This window comes from Chiloscyllium plagiosum, unplaced genomic scaffold, assembly GCF_037043375.1.
Source record: "Chiloscyllium plagiosum isolate Xiang-an unplaced genomic scaffold, Cpla_swu_hap1 HiC_scaffold_38, whole genome shotgun sequence".
In the NCBI taxonomy this organism is placed as follows: domain Eukaryota; kingdom Metazoa; phylum Chordata; class Chondrichthyes; order Orectolobiformes; family Hemiscylliidae; genus Chiloscyllium; species Chiloscyllium plagiosum.
The window spans coordinates 58,048,332-58,069,149 of NW_028270176.1; the positions used below are offsets into that span (position 1 = coordinate 58,048,332).

General features: G+C 46.5%; 1 long non-coding RNA gene and 1 pseudogene across 1 annotated transcript; both read left to right on the plus strand.

Annotated features, from left to right (window-relative positions):
* The first annotated feature begins 13,566 nt into the window (after positions 1–13,566).
* On the plus strand, positions 13,567–14,407 carry LOC148139526 (cyclic AMP-responsive element-binding protein 1 pseudogene; annotated as a pseudogene).
* A 2,274-nt stretch (positions 14,408–16,681) lies between these two features.
* On the plus strand, positions 16,682–18,237 carry LOC148139527 (uncharacterized). The gene is made up of 3 exons (XR_015753596.1): positions 16,682–16,777; positions 18,008–18,060; positions 18,170–18,237. It is a non-coding gene; the product is annotated as an uncharacterized LOC148139527 (long non-coding RNA).
* The last annotated feature ends 2,581 nt before the right edge of the window (positions 18,238–20,818 follow it).

Here is a 20,818-nt window from a genome sequence, read left to right on the forward strand (position 1 = left end):
GGTCTGGGTGGTTTGCGCTTCGACGGGTCGGTGTGGACTTGTTGGGCCGAAGGGCCTGTTTCCACACTGTAATGTAATCTAATCTAATTTGTTTAAATCACTTCATGCAGAATTTACAAAGGAAATCTGCATTATTGGGAGCATAATCTTATTAGTGACAGTCTGTTGCACACAGTAACATGATCCTCTCACAAACACAAGCTTTTGTTTTATGTTGAAATTGAAATATTAAGCCAAAAAGGTTATGTAAACAATCTACTGCTTGTCACTTTAATAAACGAACTTTCTGATAAGGTAATGCTCAAAGTGTTATAAAGTTGAAGGTGTGTACTCTATCTTTAAGAGGGAGAGAACACTCTTCTGAACTGTGTACTGTATATAACTAGCCAGCAAGCCAAAGTGTACTGGGAAAAGAAACAAATGTAACATTTGGCTGTGAAATATAGACCTATGTTGGTTGCTGTTTTGACAAAATTCAAATTTAACCTATCAGTTTAAATTATACCCCAAGATTCTAAAACCCAGTTGAGTTTGAATTTATTGTTTTGCCAGCATCAAGCCAATGAGATGATCTGATGGGGGCGTATAAAATGTGGACATTTTAAAAATTGGTCAGAGAGTAACTGCTGTCTGGGAGAATCAACATCTTGCTCACCAATAAATTAGGAAAGTCTCTCAATCAAAGGGTACCTTTCCATATGAAACAAACTCAGAGTAAAAGAAGACAACGACGACCCAGGGAGATCCTCAGGCCAGAAGCAGAAAGACACAAAATTCACGAGTCACTGTGTGGGTTAGAAATTAAATTGATGTAATTTTAATAAGTGTCTTATTGAAATAACATATAGTTATAGGGCTGGAGGCAGATAATATGCAGTGAAGAGAAAGGGAGAGCTTAGATTTATGAATAGTTGTTTAATATTCACTTTGAGTTAAAAATAGATTAATGCTATTTTCTTTAAATAGTGGAATGTGTGAGTTTTCTGTCACTAAGACTTTAACAGATTATGTGGGGAGGTGAACTTTTCTGGGTGTTTGGTTTAACTAACAGAGGGGGTCACCGTCATGTTGTAACAAAAGAAACACGACAAAGAACAGTACAGCACAGGAGCGGGCCCTTCAGCCCAGAATGTTGTGCTGAATGTGACACCAAATTAAACTCATCCTTTCTTCCTATCTTTGTTCCATATCCTTGCATATTCACATGCTCACCCAAAAACCCCTTAAACAACCCTCTCATTTCTGCCTCCTCCACCATCCCTGGCAACATGTTCCAGATTCCGACCACTCTCTGTGGAAAACATATTACCCCTCACATCTCCTTTGAGCTCTCCCCCTCTCACCTTAAATGCACATTCTCTAGTAAAGATATTTCAACTCTGGGGAAAACATTTTGACCAGCAACCTTGTGCATCTCATGGCGCTGCGCTGACTGTCCCTAATTAGGCCATTCTTTACCAAATGCACATAAATCCTATCCGTAAAAATTCTGTCCAAAGCTTCCCAACCACTGAGGTGAGACTCACCAGGCTATAACTTCCTGGATTGTCCCTACTTCCCTTCTTGAAGAGAGGAACACCATAAGCTACTCACCAGTCCTCTGCGACCTTTACACTGGCAAGTGAGGACTCAACAATCATGTCCAAGACCCCAAAAATCTCCTGTCTTGCCTTTCTCAATAACCTGGGGTAGATACCGTCGGATCCTCGGGATTAATCCACTTTAATGCTGTTCAAGAAATCTAATGCTTCTTTCTCGACCTCAAAAATACCCGAGCACATTAGCATACTCCACACAAATCTCATTATCCCCAATATCCTTTTCCTAGGTGAATGCCGATGCAAAGTAATTATTTAGGATCTCGTCCACTTCCACTGACTTCAAGCACAAGTTCCTTCCTTTAGTCTTGACTGGCCCGACTTCTTTCCAAGTTATGTGGAAGCTGTGGAAAGAGTGCAGAGTAGATTTACTAGGATATTGCCTGGTATGAAAGGAAGGTCTTACAAGGAAAGGCTGAGGGAATGGAGGCTGTTTTAGTTGGAAAGAAGAAGGTCGAGAGGTGACTTAATTGCCTGCAACAGTAGTAGAATCGCCGACGCAAAGGGCATTTAAATGGGCATTGGACATACATATGGGTAATATTGGAAGGGTGTAGGTTAGATAGGCATCAGATTATTTTCAAAGGTCGGTGCAACATTGAGGGCCAAAAGGCCTGTACTGCGCTGTAACAATCCATGTTCACATCCTCTTGTGGGTCATTATCTCCAGAACGATTTGGGATGCTCTTTAACCCTACTTGCGAAGGGCATGCCCCACCTTGTTCTGCTCATTCCCGGTTCAGGTTCCTTCCAGCTTTTGTTTTTTTACGTTCCTCACATGCCATGCCGAATTCTAGCTTCCCAAACCTTGCATAGGCTTGTTTTTTTCCCCTTTTGACTAAATTCCCAGCCTCCCTTGTTATCCAAGGGGCCCTTATATTACCAGCCTTATCCCTCCTCCTTACTGGAACATGCTGGTCGTGAACTCCAATCAGCAAGCCTTTAACTAACTCCCACGTGCCCAATGTGGCATTGTCTGATGACAGCTCTTCCCAATTAACACTCCCTAGCTCCTGCCTAATACTGACATCATTTGCAATCCCACAAATTAGAAACATCCCATTTATTCGTAGCTGCCTTAAAAAAAAACTTAAGTTGTGATCACTGTTTCCAAAATGGTCTCCCACTGAAAGGTCAGTCACCTGGCCAGGCTCATTCAGCAATGTAAGGTCCACTATGGCCCCTACCCCTCCTTTACACTACTATTTCAAGAAACCCTCTTGGATACACTTAATAAACTCTGCACCGTCTCAGCCTCTTGCTCTAAAGTAGTGCCAGCAAATGGTGGGGAAGTTAAAGACACTTTGAGAACTCTGTTGTTATTGCCTCTGCCGAGATATTCTGCCAAGATATTTGTACCTCGAGGTATCGTTGGCAGATTGAGGGTCCTATAGTATAATCCCATTAACTGCATCCTTCTTATCCACGTTGCCTCAGTGGGCGAGCCCCTCCAGTATGTCCTGGGTGCAGACATAACATTCACCCGATTGGTAATGCAGCTCCTCCACCTCTTTTACCGTCCTCTCCATCTCATCTGAAACAATGAAACCCTGGAATATTGAGCAGCCAGTCCTATCCTTCTCCGAACCAAATCTCTGGAATGGCCACAATATCGGATCTGTGCTTATCTACTTTAACTATGTTGCGCCTTGTGTTGAAATTAACACAATCAGCCCATTCGTACAATGGTGTTCATTTCTCTGTATTTCCTTTCTGATTGACTCGTATACATCTTCCGACCTTCCTTACCCACTACGTGCTGCCCTGCTGCTGTGATTCCCAGGACCTTGCCATTCTAGGTTAAACCCTTCCCTTGTAGCAGGAACAAGCCTCCCAGTGAGGATATCAGTTCCCCTCTAGTTCAGGTCCCAATTATTCAAGATCCTGAAACTCTTCCCCCTATACCAGCTCTTCAGCCATGCATTCATCTCTGCTATCTTTCAATTCCTTGTCTCACAAGCACATGGGACTGGTGGTAACGCAATGATTACTAGCCTCAAGGTTCTGCTTTTCAGTCGTTCCCTACTTCCTGTGCTTACTCCTCAGGATCTCATCCCTCTTTCTACTCGTGTCGTTGGTAGCAATGACCTCTGGCCTCCCATTCTCCCAATTCAGAATTTCAAGCAAATGCTCAGAGATGTCCTTGACCAGGTACCAGGGATACAACAGTCTCAGACGCAGCCACAGTAACACCTGACTATGCCCCCAACTAGTGCTTCTCCTCCCATTATCGCTCCCTTGGATTTTGCCCAACCTTGGTCTACAGCAGAGTCAGTTATAGAGTCATAGAGTCCTACAGCACAGAGAGAGGCCCTAAGGGCCAGACTGATCCCTGGCAACCATAATGTCCATCTATGGTCACCCCATGTCCCTGACCATGCCCCATCTCCTTCTAATCCTTTCCTATCCATGTATTTGTCCAAATGCCTTTTAAATGTTGTTAATGTACCTGCCTCAGCCACTTCCACTGACAGCTCATTCCGTATGAGAATCAGCATCTGTGTAAAAAAGTTGCTGCTAACGTTCCCTTTTATTCTTTCCCCTCTAACGTTAAACTGATGCCCTCTAGTCCTCAATTCTTCAACCCTGGGAAAAAGACTGAATGCATTCACCCTATCCATGCCTCTCATGATCATATACATTTCTATAAGATCTCCCTTATGTCTCCTGTCCTCTGAAGAAAAATGTCCCAGCTTGTCCAACCTCTTCCGATAACTCAGGCCATTGAGTATTATAGACCTGGCTACCGCTGTGCTACTCCCCTGAGAAGCTATCCCCAACAATACACCAGCTCTCTCTCCTTAAACATCCCGCATCCAACCCCATCTTTGTCCCCTGTACGATCCTCAGTTTCCTGCTCTTGCTCCAACCCAACCACGCGGACACCCACCTACCTGATGGAACCTGGATGCTTGGACAGGACAAGATCATGGGTGTTTTTAAACGCAATGAATGGAATTCTGAAATTATATTTGGACTGAATGTAATGTAGAGCAGCGTGAAATTGAGGTGGATGACTTACGTGACTTGCTGTAAGGATACTGACAGTAAATCTGAGGCGATCGTGAGTATATGGAGGTAGAATGTGGGAAACGAGCTGGGACTGTATTGGAGTAGTCATGGTGAGAGGGAACAAATGCTGGATGGAGGGTTTCAGCAGCTGACGGCCTGACACTGAGGTGAACCATCGGAAACTGTGCAAGTGGCCACCATCTAATAGGACAGAGAAACTGATCCATCGGCCTGAAACTGACTGACCACGTGGCTGTCAATGAATCTAATACAAGTGAATGGAAACATTGCTCAGAGTCTGTTTCTGTAACATTCAACACAACCAGGAAATGGAAAGTGAATAATGAGCTGAAAACAAGGCCACTGCTCTGTTAGAGTCAAAATCATTCAATTTTCAGTCACTGAATATTCTCACCTGCAGAAAGGAATCTCCCAGAATCACAGCAGAAGGAGAAAACAAACTTGGCAGAGACAGAATGAAGCCACCGCCTGCATCACAACAGCTCAGAACAAAGAGGCTGAATTCTCAATCAACTGACAAGCAATACAGATACTTTCAGAGTTACAGATAGAGTTCAGAATTATTCAGGAAACAGACTTACCAGATACATTGGTAGGTGGTGTGTGCCAGAAATCCATGAAATAGCTTTGTGATGTGCCGTTTTTTTGTTGAGAAATGATTCTTTGTTTTCGCTAAGAAGAGCAGATGCATAGTTCACTGATTATTAGATTTACAGACAAAGGAAACCTGATCAAGGACTCACAGGTCAATTACACTGTTAGTGACAGTCCATCGCACACAACAACAGCCTGTTACACAGAGAACAGAACAGATTCTAGTTTAACAGAGACACTCTCACAATGAACATCTGCTGCTTTAATAAAAATGTTACCTGTTTGAAGAAAAGGAACATATCAACAATACAGCGAGACTTTTAAACTGCCCAATGTAACTGTGGAGTTTTTACCCAATTCAGTGATCACTGTTTCTATGTATTTTGAAGCTATTTTGAGCAGGGTATCTATCGTGGGTCAGTGTGGACTTGCTGGACTAAGGGCCTGTTTCCACACTGGAGGGATACTATTCAATATAATTATCAACCTGTCCCACAGTAGGATGGGTAAGGCTCGAGGGCAGTCTGACCTGGGGAGGGGTTGTGTCCCACAGCAGGATGGGTAAGGCTCGAGGGCAGTCTGACCTGGGGAGGGGTTGTGTCCCACAGCAGGATGGGGAAGGCCCGAGGGGAGTCTGTGCCGGGCAGGGGTTGTGTCCCACAGCAGGATGGGTAAGGCCAGAGGGGGGTCTGTACCGGGAAGGGGTTGTGTCCCACAGCTGGATGGGGAAGGCTCGAGGGGAGTCTGAACTGGGGAGGGGTTGTGTCCCACAGCTGGATGGGGAAGGCTCGAGGGGAGTCTGAACTGGGGAGGGGTTGTGTCCCACAGCAGGATGGTTAAGGCCAGTCAAGAGTCTATACTGGGGAGCGGTTGTGTCCCACGGCAGGAAGGGTGAGGCCCGAGGGTACTCTGTACCAGGGAAGGTATGCGACCCAAAGCAGGACAGGTAAGGCTCAAGGGTAGACTGTACTGGGGAGGGGTTGTGTCCCACAGCCAGACGGTTAAGGCCCGAGGAGAGTCTGCACCAGGGAGAGGTTGTGTCTCACAGCAGGATGGGTAAGGCTCGAGGGGAGTCTGTTCCTCAGAGGGGTTGTATCCCACAGCAAGACGGTTAAGGCCAGAGAGTAATCTGTACTGGGGAGGGTATGCGTCCCAAATTAGGATGGGTAAGCCTCAAGGGTAGACTGTACTAGGGAGGAGTTCGGTCCCACAGCAAGATGCGAAAGGCCTGAGGACAGTCTGTACTGGGGATGGAATGTGTTGCACAGCAGAATGGGTAAGGCCAGAGGGAAAACTGTACCCAAGTGGGGTTGTGTCCAACAGCAGGGTGGGCAAGGCTCAAGATTAGACTTTACCAGGGAGGAGTTCAGTCCCACAGCAGGATGGGTAAAGCCTAAGGGGAGTCTGTACCAGGGAGGTGTTGTGTCCCACAGCAGAATGGGTAAGGCCCGAAGGGAGTCTGTACCGGGGAGGGGTTCAGTCCCACAGCAGAATGGGTAAGGCCCGAGGGCCATCTGTACCGGTGAGGGATTGTGTCCCACTTCAGGATGGGTAATTAGATTAGATTACATTACAGTGTGGAAACAGGCCCTTCGGCCCAACAAGTCCACACCGACCCGCCGAAGCGCAACCCACCCATTCCCCTACATTTACCCCTTACCTAACACTACGGGCAATTTAGCATGGCCAATTCACCTGACCTGCACATCTTTGGACTGTGGGAGGAAACCGGAGCACCCGCAGGAAACCCACACAGACACGGGGAGAACGTGCAAACTCCACAAAGTCAGTCGCCTGAGGCGGGAATTGAACCCGGGTCTCTGTCGCTGTGAGGCAGCTGTGCTAACCACTGTGCCACCATGCCACCCACAAATGTCCGAGGGAAGTCTGTACCGGGGAGGGTTTGTGTCCCACAGCAGAATGGGTAAGGCCTGAGGAGTGACCGAGAGCAAAGATTTACTTAGGGAGCTGAGGGGCAACATTTTCCACAGAGGACGGTTCATATACAGAATGGACTGCCAGTGGCACATGGGAGAAACAAGAACAATTACAACATGGAAAAGACATTTGGGCAGGAACATGGAGGGGAGAAAGTTTGAAGGGCCATGGGCCAAACGCAGGGAAATGCAACTCATTCAGTTCAGGAAACCTGGCCAGCATTGGTGACTTCGGCCAGAGAGTCATGCAGCACAGAAACAGACCCTAAGTCTTGCGTTATTGAGGGAGTGGACTCTCGTGACAAGGCATGTTGTCGAGACTGAAGTAAGTTACAGAGATATGGATGGTCGTCTGGACTGGAGCAGGTTCAAACGTATGAAGTGATTGGTGAGAGGGGAGGAAAGTACAGAGATAGGAACTGTTTTTAGCATTAGAATGACTGATCCACATGACAAGCCATAGATACAGTGTGGGAGAGGGAACACAGAATGGAACATTCCCAGACAGCATTCCCACCCTCTCGTGGAAGGCCTGCTTTCCCCTCTTTTGTACTGATGCTCACTAAGACAGCACAGGCTTGGATTGATAACTGTGACACTCCCGATGTTGTCTTAGTACAACAAAACTTGCAGTAAAGGCGGTGACCGAACCTGGGGTGTGTCTGTATTGTGCTCCCCTTCCAGCACTATAGCTATGTCATGTCCTGTTAACTGATGTTTGGAGCCCTCTCATTGCTCTCTGCACTGTGAGTGATCTTATCTCACTGCAGGATTTATTGAAGGCTCCAGATCTCCCTGCCCTGTGTCTCTCTGGCTGACAAACCATCTTCAATGAGGGATGGATTAGACACCCAGCAGCTGGGAAGTCTATTAGGTCAGGACCTTCCTGAGTACCTACAGACAGATAAACAGAATTGGAAATTAGAATGATGCAGTGATGGCTACACATGTCAAATGGCACTGAGTCCGACAGAAATCTGGAACACCCCAGTCTCCATCGTCTATCTGGAGTGGAGAATTCTGTTTGCTCAGGATCTGGAGTAGCTGCAAGAGCGAGGGACACTGACAGAGGCAACAATTCGACCCACACAGTGAGCGATACCACATGGAGAGTTACTAAGTAATATCACCAGAGTGCAAGATCAAACAATTGTGTAGGAAGAAAGGGTTTTGATTCTTGTTGCACTGGGATGCGCAACTTGTGAGCAGGCGAAGTGATGGCCTATTGGCATTATTGTGGAACAATTTATCCAGAAACTCAGCAAGTGTGCTCTGGACACAGGTTCAAATCCCACCATTGCAAATGATTGAATGTGAATGAAATGCTTCAAAAAAGATGTAACTAAAAACCTGAGTGAGTATTAAGACATGTTAAGAAAAATCCACCGGGTGCATTCATGTCTTTAGTGAAGTAATCTAAGGTGGGTCTTTTCTCCAATTGTCCTCGACCTCAATAGCCCCGCCCACCTGCACATTGACCTTCTCAAGATGGTGGCTCTGAGGCCCGCACTCCCTCTTCCCTCAAACAAATGGCGGCCGTCACCCTGGGCCGCTTTCCCGACAGAGACCACCACGTCCTTATCAGGGCCTTGAGGGTCTTTTTCGGGTTTTTTCACCTGTATCGGCGTCTTGTGAACTCTCTCCGCTCCTTTCTCCCAGTGAGTCTCCCACACACCACTCTCTGAAGCCGAGCGTAGCCGCACCCGGAGAAAGCTGCTCTTTGTCTCGCCGTGTCCTGGTTAATGTGACACTGCGCATGCCCTTCATAGAAACCAAACTGCGCGTGCATCGAAGATTATCAGTGAGTTTATAGAGAATATTCATAACTGCATAGAATCACGGGAGAAATATTAGACATTAGCAATTGCTCTGTCGAGTTACAGTCATTGAGATGGTTCATATCCAAATAGATTTTTCCATCCAACTTAATCATACCGGCCAGGTATGTAAATTTCCAATCATTCTGGGAATTTGAAAATAAGTTTGTTACTCGAGTTGTGTAAATCGATTGGAAATATGTACATTGTCAGATTTACATCTTAACTATGTTGTCAGATTTACATCTTAACGATTTCTTTAAAACCTCACATTGTTTTATGAGAGGGGATAATACTCCACTATGTCGTGAGAATGATCAATCCTGCAAAACAGTTTACTTTCTGACCAATGCTGAAGCGTTCACTCCCGAGAATGCATTGGTCCCGCTCCTCACTCACTCTGTTTGGAGGACTGGACGCTGCTCTGTCCTCCAGTTCCGCCCCTTCCTCCCAATTGCAGTGTTGATTGTGGCGCGACTCAGCAGCTAAGCAACAGAAACATTAAGGGACAAGGGAATAAGAGAGAATCTGGATAAAGTAGACTGGAAACAAAAATTTTATGGTGGGAAGTTGATGAGCAGTGGAAGAGTTTCAAAGACATTTTACAAAGGTCTATTCCAGTGAAATGGAAGGACTGTATGAAAAGGCATACTCAGCAATGGGTATCTGAGGAAAGTGATCAAATTAGACCATAAGACCATAAGACATAGGAGTGGAAGTAAGGCCATTCGGCCCATCAAGTCAACTCCGCCATTTAATTATGGCTGATGGGCATTTCAACTTCACTTACCCAAATTCTCCCCGTAGCTCTTAATTCCTTGTGACATCAAGAATTTATCAATCTCTGCCTTGAAGACATTTAGCGTCCCAGCCTCCACTGCACTCCATGGCAATGAATTCCACAGGCCCCACGCTCTGGCTGAAGAAATGTTTCCGCATTTCTGTTCTGAATTTATCCCCTCTATATCTAAGGCAGTGCCCACCGGTCCTAGTCTCCTCACCTAACGAAAACAATTTCCGAGTGTCCACCCTTTCCAAGCCATGTATTATCTTGTAAGTTTCTATTAGATCTCCGAGGAGAAAGTGAGGTCTGCAGATGCTGGAGATCAAAGTTGAAACTTTATTGCTGGAACAGCACAGCAGGTCAGGCAGCATCCAGGGAACAGGAGATTCGACGTTTCGGGCACAGGCCCTTCTTCAGGAATGAGCAGAGAGTGTTCAGCAGGAGAAGATAAAAGGTAGGGAGGAGGGACTTGGAGGAGGGGAGTTGGAAATGTGATAGGTGGAAAGAGGTCAAGGTGAGGGTGATAGGTCGGAGTAGGATGGAGGCGGAGAGGTCAAGAAGAAGACTGCAGGTCAGGAAGGCGGTGCCGGGCTGGAGGGATCCGGCTGAGACAAGGTGGGGGGAGGGGGGATGAAGAAACTGGTGAAGTCCAAGTTCATCCCCTGCGGTTGGAGGGTTCCCAGTCGGAAGATAAGACGCTCCTCCTCCGACCGTCGGGTTGTTGTGGTTTGGCGGTGGATGAGTCCAATGACCTGCATATCCTCGGTGGAGTGGGAGGGGGAGTTGAAATGCTGTGCCACAGGTTGGTTGGGTTGGTTCGTCCGGGTGGCCCAGAGGTGCTCTCTGAATCGCTCCGCAAGTAGGCCGCCTGTCTCCCCAATATAGAGGAGGCCACACCGGCTGCAGCGGATGCAGTAGATGATGTGGGTGGAGGTGCAGGTGAATCTGTGGCGGATATGGAAGTTTCCCTTGGGGCCTTGGAGAGAAGTGAGGGGGGAGGTGTGGGCGCAAGTGTTGCACCTCCTGCGGTTGCAAGGGAAGGTGCCGGGAGTGGAGGTTGGGTCGGTGGGGGGTGTGGATCTGACAAGGGAGTCGCGGAGGGAGTGGTCTCTACGGAAAGCTGATAGGGGAGGGGAGGGAAATATATCCTTGGTGCTGGGGTCTGTTTGGAGGTGGCGGAAGTGACGGCGGATGATGCGCTGTACATGGAGATTGGTGGGGTGGTAGGTGAGGACCAGTGGGGTTCTGTCCTGGTGGCGGTTGGAGGGGCGGGGCTCAAGGGCGGAGGAGCGGGAAGTGGAGGAGATGCGGTGGAGGGCACCGTCGACCACGTCGGGGGGGAAATTGCGGTCCTTGAAGAAGGAGGCCATCTGTGTTGTACGTATTTTGAACTGGTCCTCCTGGGAGCAGATGCGGCGGAGACGAAGGAATTGGGAGAATGGGATGGCGTTTTTACAGGGGGCAGGATGGGAGGAGGTGTAGTCCAGGTAGCTGTGGGAGTCGGTTGGTTTGTAGTAGATGTCCGTGTTGATTCGGTCGCCTGAGATAGAAACAGAAAGGTCTAGGAAGGGGAGGGAGGAGTCCAAGACTGTCCAGGTGAATTTGAGGTCGGGGTGGAAGGTGTTAGTGTAGTGGATGAACTGTTCAACCTCCTCGTGGGAGCACGAGGTAGCGCCGATACAGTCATCAATGTAGCGAAGAAAAAGATGGGGGGTGGGGCCAGTGTAGTTGCGGAAGATGGATTGTTCCACATACCCTACGAAGAGGCAGGCATAGCTGGGGGCCATGCGGGTGCCCATGGCTACTCCTTTTGTTTGGAGAAAGTGGGAGGATTGGAAAGAAAAGTTGTTCAGGGTGAGGACCAGTTCGGTCAGTCGAAGGAGGGTGTCGGTGGAAGGGTACTGGGTGGTACGGCGGGAAAGGAAGAAGCGGAGTGCTTTGAGTCCTTCGTGATGGGGGATGGAGGTGTACAGGGACTGGATGTCCATGGTGAAGATGAGGCGTTGGGGACCGGGGAAGCGGAAATCCTGGAGGAGGTGGAGGGCGTGGGTGGTGTCACGAACGTAGGTGGGGAGTTCTTGGACTAATGGGGACAGGACCGTGTCGAGGTATGCCGAGATGAGTTCGGTTGGGCAGGAGCAGGCTGAGACGATGGGTCGTCCGGGGCAGTCAGGTTTGTGGATTTTGGGCAGGAGGTAGAAACGGGCGGTGCGGGGTTGTGGGACTATGAGGTTGGAGGCGGTGGATGGGAGGTCCCCTGAGGTGATGAGGTTATGGACGGTCTGGGAGATGATGGTTTGGTGGTGGGGGGTGGGGTCATGGTCAAGGGGACGGTAGGAGGAGGTATCTGCGAGCTGGCGTTTGGCCTCAGTGGTGTAAAGGTCAGTGCGCCAGGGAGTAGAGACCACTCCCTCCGCGACTCCCTTGTCAGATCCACACCCCCCACCGACCCAACCTCCACTCCCGGCACCTTCCCTTGCAACCGCAGGAGGTGCAACACTTGCGCCCACACCTCCCCCCTCACTTCTCTCCAAGGCCCCAAGGGAAACTTCCATATCCGCCACAGATTCACCTGCACCTCCACCCACATCATCTACTGCATCCGCTGCAGCCGGTGTGGCCTCCTCTATATTGGGGAGACAGGCGGCCTACTTGCGGAGCGATTCAGAGAGCACCTCTGGGCCACCCGGACGAACCAACCCAACCAACCTGTGGCACAGCATTTCAACTCCCCCTCCCACTCCACCGAGGATATGCAGGTCATTGGACTCATCCACCGCCAAACCACAACAACCCGACGGTCGGAGGAGGAGCGTCTTGTCTTCCGACTGGGAACCCTCCAACCGCAGGGGATGAACTTGTACTTCACCAGTTTCTTCATCCCCCCTCCCCCCACCTTGTCTCAGCCGGATCCCTCCAGCCCGGCACCGCCTTCCTGACCTGCAGTCTTCTTCTTGACCTCTCCGCCTCCATCCTACTCCGACCTATCACCCTCACCTTGACCTCTTTCCACCTATCACATTTCCAACTCCCCTCCTCCAAGTCCCTCCTCCCTACCTTTTATCTTCTCCTGCTGAACACTCTCTGCTCATTCCTGAAGAAGGGCCTGTGCCCGAAACGTCGAATCTCCTGTTCCCTGGATGCTGCCTGACCTGCTGTGCTGTTCCAGCAATAAAGTTTCAACTCTATTAGATCTCCCTTAACCTTCTAAACTCCAATGAATACAATCCCAGGATCCTCAGCTATTCCTCATATGTTAGACCTACCATTCCAGGGATCATCCATGTGAATCTCCGCTGGACACACTCTAGTGCCAGTATGCCCTTCCTGAGGTGTGGGGATCAAAACTGGACACAGTACTCCAAATGGATCCTAACCAGAGCTTTTTAAAGTCCCAGTAGCACATCGCTGTTTTTATATTCCAACCCTCTTGAGATAAATGACAACATCGCATTCGCTTTCTTAATCACGGATTCAACCTGCATGTTTACCTTGAGAGAATCCTCGACTAGCACTCCCAGATCCCTTTGTACTTTGGCTTTATGAATTTTCTCACCGTTTAGAAAGTAGTCCATGTTTGTATTCATTTTTCCAAAGTGCAAGACCTCGCATTTGCTCACGTTGAATTCCATCAGCCATTTCCTGGACCACTCTCCCAAACTGTCTAGATCCTTCTGCAGCCTCCCCACTTCCTTAGTACTACTTGCCTGTCCACCTAACTTCGTATCATCAGAAAACTTCGTTGGAATGCCCCCATCACTTCATCCAGATCACTAATATATCATGTGACCATGCAGGTAACCATGCCTGGGATCCAATCAACAACAAGTCCAGCAGTAACTTTAGTTCAATTGCCGAATGGGCAGACTGTTCAAGTCCAAGTTATTATCCAAGCAGCTCAGTCCTCAGTCACGCAGTCCCCTCAAGTTCAGACTGCTCAGATTTCTACTATACTTTAAAATGAAGACTCCCAGGAATCTGTGGATAGCACGACTGACTCTCAGAAACGTAGAGAAATTCTATCGAGACGGCCTTCATACAGGAAAATCCTGAATGAACTTTCTTCTGATCCCCCCAGTGTGCCAAGAAATCGATGAGGAGAAATCAGAAGAAGAGACTGTCTCAACCATTACTACAACGATGATGCAGACACCCATCTATCAGATTAGCAGTGGACAATACATTGCTATGACACAGGGGGAAGCAATTCAGCTGGCCAACAATGGTACAGATTAAATGCAAGGACTCCACACATGAACAATGACCAATACAGCGACAGCCAAGGTTGGAGCAGCCATTATACAGTATGCACAGAGCCCTGATGGACCGCAAATCTTTGTGCCGGGCAGCCAAATGCTTGTTCAAGGTGCTGCTGGAGATGTCCAAACCTATCAGATCTGTAGAACTCCTAACTCCACTGCTGACCAGGGAATGGTTATGGCATCTTCACCAGTCCTGCAAAGCCAGCCCCAGAATGCTGAAGAAACCACTCGTAAACGTGAGGTCCGCCTCATGAGAAACAGGGAAGCAGCTCGAGAGTACCATCGCAAGAAGAAATAGTATGTGAAATGCTTGGAGAATTGGGTTGCTGTTCTGGAAAATCAAGTTGAAAGAGAAGTTGGACAAAGTGGCCAAACAGCATGAAACTAGAACTGGGAAAATGTTAAAGGTCAACCGAAAGCCACAGGAGCTATAAAGAAAAGTAATATAGAACATGAGAAAAATAAACTAGCACAAAGACAGAAAGGAAAAGTTTATATAAATATATATAACGAGAAAAGAATGGCTAAAGTAAATGTTGGTCCTTTGGAAAATGAGAAGAAGCATTTAGTTATGGGATATCACAGTGGAGGATACTAATATCTTTCCAGTAACTAGCAAAGAGACAAAGGTAGGTGAGGATTTGGAAACTATCATTATTCCAGAACAGCTAGCTTTAGACTGTTTTGAGGTAATTGAGCTAACGATAGAATAGTCTCCTCACCTTGATGGAATGCATTCCAGGGTACTAAAAGAGATGCTAGGAAAAATAGCAAATTCACTGGCAGTAATTTTCCAAAATTCACTGGAGCCTGTGGCAGTCCCAGCAGACTGCAAAACAGCAAAAGTGACACCAATGTTTTTAAAAGGAGGTAGACAAAAAGTGGGGAATTATGTACCAGTTACTTTATTCTCTGTCGTGGAAAAGATGCTTGGGTCCATTATCAAGGAAGAAATAATAGAGAATCTCGATAGAAATTGTCCCATTGTACAGACACAGCATGAGGGACAGGTCATGCTTGACCAATCTTTTTGAATTCTATGAAGACTTTTCAAGCAAGGTAGACAACGGGGACCCAGTGGATGCGGTGTACCTGGATTGCCAAAAGACCATCAACAAGGTGCTGTGCAAGAGGCTGTTGCATAATATAAGGGTGCATGGCGTTACCGGCAGAGTATTAGCATGGATAGAAGATTGGTTGACTAATAGGAAGCAAAGTGTGGGGATAAATGAGCATTATTCTGGCAGGCAATCATTGACAATTAGTGTGCCTCAGGGATCGGTGTTGTGACTGCAATTATTTACAACTGATACAGATGATTTGGAGTTGGAACCACATGTAGGGTGTCAATGTTTGCATGTGACACTAAGATGATTAGCGGAACAAAGTGAGCGGAGGACTGTGAAACTTTGCAGAGGAACATTTTAACATGGAGTGAGTGGGTAATGGTCTGTAAAATGAAATAGAATGTTTGTAAATATAAAGTTTATACTCTTTGGTTGTAGTAACATTAAAAAAAATCACTTGAATGTTAAAAAGTTGCATTATTTGCTCTGCAGAGTGACCTAAGCATCCTTCTACATGAAGGTTGGTCACCAGATACAATAATCAGTTCAGAAACCGAATGGAATTTTGTCCTTCATTGCTGAAGGGATTGTGTTTAAAAGCAGAGGTTTTGTTTCAGCTGTATTTGGGTGTTGGCGTACTGCATGTAGTTTTTGTCTCCTTACTTGAGAAAAGATGGGGTGCAGAGGAGGTTAACTAGGTTGATTCCAGAGTTGACAGGTTCGGCTTAACAGAGACTGAGTAGATTGGGATTATATTCATTGGAATTCAGAAGAATGAAAACATATAAAATAATGAATGGAATGGATAAAATAGAAGTAGAGAGCTGTTTCCATTGGCAGGTGAAGCTAGGACAAGAGGGCATCACCGCAAGACTAGAGGCAGCAAATTTAAGACTGAATTGACAAGGAACTTCTTGACCTCTATGGAATTCACTGCCCAGGGAAATAGTTGGTGCTCGTTCAGAAAACGTTTTTAAAACTAGGTTAGATTTTTAAAAATGTAATTAATTAATGAACACGGCGAGAACGTGGGTAAATGGTTCTGTGTCCACGAAATGATCAGCCATGATCTTATTGAATGGCAGAGCAGGCTCGAAGGGCAGGACGGCCTTCTACTGTTCCTAGATCTTAGGTTATACATCCCCCCCTCATTCGTGACTTGGAGGTGTTGGTGTTGGATTGGGATGGACAAAAGTAAAATTCACAGAACACCAGGCTATTGGTCAACAGGATTATTTGGAAGCACTAGGTTTGCTGCTTCTTCATCAGGGGGTTTTGAGATGCTGTTGTCATTTTTGTAACTCATGAACAGCAACAAAAGCCACGAAGCAATCCGCATGCTCCAGCCAACAATGCGCCCCGGGTGATTGATGTCAGCGGCGGACCAATGGAAAGGCAGGGACAGAGCTGGAGGACCTGGCGCACAGTTGGTCCTCCGACCAATCAGGGTGAATGAGGGGCGGGACTAGACTAGACCACTTGATCATCCTCGCGGTCTGTTCGGGATGTGTGGATGGAGAGCTGTTGGTAAAGATAGAAAGAAACAGCAGGAAGCGGGAGGGAAATGGTGTCGGTATGGGTTGAGAGGGTTTACAGACATTTGGTGCACATCGAAAATACAAATTTGAAACTCAGTCCCGTTTTTGCAGTAAACGGGAAAATGCCTCATCCAGCGATTGATTCGAGTAAGCACCACCATCTTTATTCGGGGCAACGATTCACTGGACCCGTGCAGCCGCCAGCTTTGTTGGGGGCAAAGTTCAGCGGGACGCATGTGCAGCCCTCTCTGGTAGGGAGTCACAGGGCAGGATTTGCACAGAGCATATTCACACCCAGAGAAATGGATTTTTTTTCTGGATTTGTTTTTTCATTCATTTAAATGATTTGGATGTGAATAGAGGCAGTACAGTTAGTAAGTTTGCAGGTGACACCAAAATTGGAGGTATTGTGGACAGTGATAAAGGGTATCTCAAAGTACAATGGGATATTGATCGAATGGAACAATGGGCTGGGGAGTGGCAGATAGGGTTTAATTTAGATAAATGTGAGGTGCTGCATTTTAGAAAAGCAAATCAGAGCAGGACTCACACACTGAATTGTAAGATCTTGGAAAATCTTGTGAACAAAGAGACCTTGGAATGTAGGTTCATATTTCCTTGAAAGTAGAGTTGCAGGTAGATACGACAGTGAAGAAGGCATTTGGTATGCTTCCCCTTATTGGTCAGAGCATTGGGTAAAGGAGCTGGACAGGTCATTGGTTAGGTCACTTTTGGAATATTGTGTGTAGTTCTGGTCTCCCTCCCATCAGAAGGAGGCACTGAAACTTGAAAGGTTTGAGAATAGATTTTCAAGGATGTTGCCAGTGTTGGAGGATATGAGTTGCAGGGAGAGGCATAATAGGCTGGAGCCATTTTCCCTGCAGTGTCAGAGGCTGAGGTGTGATGTTATAGAGGCTTATAAAAATCGTGAGGGACATTGATAGCGTAAGTAGACAAGGGTTGGTAGACCCCAGAACTAGAGGATATAGGTTTAGGGTGGGGTGGGAAATTCAAAAGGAGCCTAAAGGGCAACTAAAATTGTAACATTTCAAAGGCATTTGAATAGGAAGGGTTCAGAGGGATGTTGGCCAAGTGCTGGAAAATGGGAATACATTAGGTTAGAATATCTGGTTGGCAAAGATGGGTTGGACCAAAAAGTCTATTTCTGTGCTAGACATCTGACTGTGGGATCATAAAAGTGAACATTGCTCTGATTCATCTCTGGGCTCCTTGATGTCCACTTGTTTGTTATTTAGCTTTCTCAGTCTCTCGTGTGTATTTTTGCTCTGTGTAGTATTTTACTATTACATTCACAGTCCTCTTTGTAAATGAATTGTCCACTGCTGCCTGGCTCCTGACCATATACTCTATTATCAGGTTATTTTTTCCACAATATCTTTGACGGTCAAGAGTTCTTTTTTTTCCAATAAGTGAGTGGATTTTCCTTCCATTTCTGACAGTCAAATTCTGCACCATTTTCATTCCCCCATAAATCATATTGCACTCCCTGAAACATGATGTGTATTTCTCCTTCCACAGATACCAGTGATCAAGGCCAAAGCTCTGTTGCCTGTTGAGAAGGTGATGTTTGACTTCCTTGTACTGCTGCAGTTGGTATGGTGAAGGTGCTCCCACAACGTGGTTGGGTAGGAGACATTACAGATTATGCACTCAGAGATAGTGAAGAGTAGAAGATATCTGTATAAATCAACACATTTTTAATTTCACAAAATATTGAGAACTTTTGACGTAAGGCTACAGATGGAGAATATTATGTCCGGTGACCAAACCTTTGCGAAATAAGCAATTTTTCAGGAATGACTTAAAGGAAGAAAGCAGATCTTAGAGGGTGGGAATTCCAGACCGTGTTGCCTTGGAATCTATAGAAACAGTCACACAGCTGAACTCAAAAATAAACATATCATTGGGAGTCTAAACAGAAATGAGTTATTGAGATGTGAAAGTGTGTCTGATGCATGGAGATAGGAATGATTACAGCCAGGAATTAAGTCAAGGGTGTGAAAGTAAATTGCTGTTGCTTATAAATGGGAGCCTTTTGATGGATCAGCAAGTTCTGGTACAAGTGAACACTTGGGCAGTAGAGTTTTCAATATTCTGGAGATTATAGGGAGGGTGATTGTGGGATGCTGGCCAGGAGATGGTTTAGATAATGAAATCTAGAGTTCATAAAATGAATGAATGAAAATTTCATTAAATTAGCTGAGACTGTGGTGAGGTCAGATGATATCACTGAAGTCGAAATAGTGGTCTTGGAGTGGGACGGGCTGTTACCTTCAGCTGTTTGTCAGTTTGTGAATCAAGTCTGTAACAAGCTCAGAAGCTGATTGGCCCTGCAAGAACCCAAACTGGGCGTCACTGAGCAGGTTATTGTGAGCATGTGCTTGACAGCACTATCGATGACAACGTCTATCACTTCACTGCTGAGCGAGTGTGGACTGATGGAGGGAAATTGGCTGGGTTGGATGTGTCCTGCGGTTTTGTGTTGAACAACACTGGGAAACATTTCCCAATATCGGTAGGTGCCAGTGCTGGCGCACTATTTGTCTTGGTGGGCAGCAGGTTCTGGAGAAGAAAGTGAGGACTGCAGATGCTGGAGATCAGAGCTGAAAATGTGTAGCTGGAAAAACGCAGCAGGTCAGGCAGCATTCAGAAATTCATTCCTGAAGAAAGGCTCATGCCCGAAACGTCAATTCTTCTGCCCCTTGGATGCTGCCTGACCTGCCTGCGCTTTTCCAGCAACACATTTTCAGCAAGTTCTGGAGCACAGCTATCAGTATATATTGCCACAATGCTAGCAGGGCCCATAGCCTTTACACTACTTGTCCATTTCTTGATCTGATTTGAAATGGGTTTTCAACCAATTCGATTCACATCTGTGATGTCATGGACAAATGGAGAAGCCTCATCCACTTGGCACTGCTGGCTGAAAATTGCTGAAAATGCTGTCGTCTTATCTGTTGTATGAATGTGTGAGGCCCCTCCATCATTAAGGGTGGGGATATCTGTGATGCTTCCTGCAGTGAGTTGTTTAATTGCCCATCACCATTCCTGACTAGGTGTGACAAAATTGCAGAGCTCAGATCTGATCCACTGGTTGTTGGATCACATAGTTCTATTTGGTGTTGCTTGCACTGTACCTTCACCAGGCTGGCGCCACATTTTCAGGTATGTTTGGTATTGCTCGTGGCATGCCCTGCGGAACTCTCCATTGAAGTAGTGTTGATTCCCCTGGCTTGATGTTAATGGTTGAGTGGGGGATACACCAGGCCATTAGATTACAAAATTGGGCTGGGGTACAGTTCTGGTACTGCTGTTGGCCCACAGTGAGACAGAGGTTGTAGGGTCAAGAGGGCTGATTGTGTTGTTGTATTTTCCAGTGCATTGGTAGATGTAATGTGGTCCATCCAGTTTCATTCCTTTGTTGAGACTGTGCAGTGACTAATACAATGAGTGATTTGATGGGCCACTGTCAGGAATGCAACTTTTGAAAGAAAGGTTTTGTGATTTATACATGAAAGAAGTGAAACTATCATGGTATTCGAACAGATGAAAGACTCAACATACAACCAAGGTATTTTTCAATGGACAATTTCAGTTACGTCACACTATAAATTTTTGCTATAAATGCTGTGCCTTAGAATTGTGCCCTCCACACTCACCTGATGAAGGAGCGGTGCTCCGAAAGCTAGTTTGCTTCCAATTAAACCTGATGGACTATAACCGGTGTTGTGTGATTCTTAACTTAGAATATTACAGCACTACTAACAGGGCTGCATGTAAACAGGCTCAGTCCAGTTAGTCAATACATTCGGAAGGATTGCCTCCAAGTTTAACGACGCAATATTCGTCAAAACCGTCAACTTCAACCTGCAATGTTGTTATTAACAAAAACTTCAGGCTGACATAAAGCTCCCCACCCCACAGCAATGTGGTAACCGGGCCCGGCCCAGGAATTGGAACTGGGACATTTGTGGACCGTGATCTCAAAGGAAGCGAGCAAACACAATTCTGACAGATGAGTTCTCAAAGATGAGTAGCAGGTTTGAGACAAGGCCGGTGGTATACCATCTTGCATTCAGCTTAATTGCATTTCTTATTTACAGTAGTGTTTTGAAAAGTAGAAAGAACCAGTTTGTTTTCTGTGGTTGGGGAGTTTTATCCTCGTTG